The sequence below is a fragment of the Arachis ipaensis genome, chromosome B02 (genome assembly GCF_000816755.2).
Source record: "Arachis ipaensis cultivar K30076 chromosome B02, Araip1.1, whole genome shotgun sequence".
NCBI lineage: Eukaryota > Viridiplantae > Streptophyta > Magnoliopsida > Fabales > Fabaceae > Arachis > Arachis ipaensis.
Genome location: NC_029786.2, coordinates 36,120,340 through 36,121,565, shown reverse-complemented (window position 1 = coordinate 36,121,565; position 1,226 = coordinate 36,120,340).

The following is a 1,226-nucleotide window of genomic DNA, read 5'->3' as shown; positions in this document are numbered from 1 at the left end:
AATTACCTCTATTTTTGCTTGATCCACCTCTATTCCCTTGTTTGAGATTTTATGCCCAAGAACAATTCCTTCAGTCACCATGAAGTGACACTTTTCCCAGTTTAAAACTAGGTTGGTTTCTTGGCATCTTTTCAGAATAAGTTTCAGGTGATCAAGACAGGAGCTGAATGAGTCTCCATATACTGAGAAGTCATCCATGAACTTCCAGAAATTTTTCCACCATGTCAGAGAAAATAGAGAGCATGCATCTCTGGAAGGTTGCAGGCGCATTACATAGCCCAAATGGCATCCTTCTATAAGCAAACACTCCAGATGGGCATGTGAATGCTGTTTTCTCTTGATCCTGGGGATCTACTGCAATCTGGTTATAGCCTGAGTAGCCATCCAAAAAGCAGTAATAATCATGACCTGCTAGTCTCTCTAGCATCTGGTCTATGAATGGTAAAGGAAAATGATCCTTTCTGGTGGCTGTATTGAGCCTTATGTAGTCAATACACATGCGCCACCCTGTAACTGTTCTTGTAGGAACCAGTTCATTTTTTTCATTATGAATCACTGTCATGCCTCCCTTCTTTGGGACGACTTGAACAGGGCTCACCCAGGGGCTATCAAAAATTTTTGAAAAGATAAGAAGTTAGGAAGTTAGAAGAGATATTTTGAAAAGATATTGATATTCTTGAATTTAGTGAGGAGAGATAAAAACAATAAGATAGTACAAGATTTAAAATTTTTAGATCTAATGCTCCTTGTTTTTGAATTAAAGTTTGGCACACAATTTTATAGAGAAATATTATTTATGAAAAAGAAGGTTTTGAAAAGAGTATAAAAGATTCTAACCCAATTACCAAGAACACAGATTAACGCTCTAGCCAAATGAGTTATGGAACTTTCGAAAATTTTAAGAAAGATTATTTTTGAAAACACCAAATTTAAAGTTTGGCACAGGATTTAATAGAAAAAATTATTTTTTTTAAAAAAAAGATTTTTAAAAAATATGATAGCCAATTACCATGAACATAAACACCACGTTCTAACTAATTGAGCTATAAATTTAAAGTGTTTTAACAAGGGATAAATAATAAAAGACTTTAAACCAAAAAAGAAAGATTTTTTCTAATCTAAGCAACAAAATAAACCGTTAGTTTTCCAAACACGAACAATCCCCGGCAACGGCGCCAAAAACTTGGTGCACAAATTGTGAATCACACTTTTCACAACTCGTACCA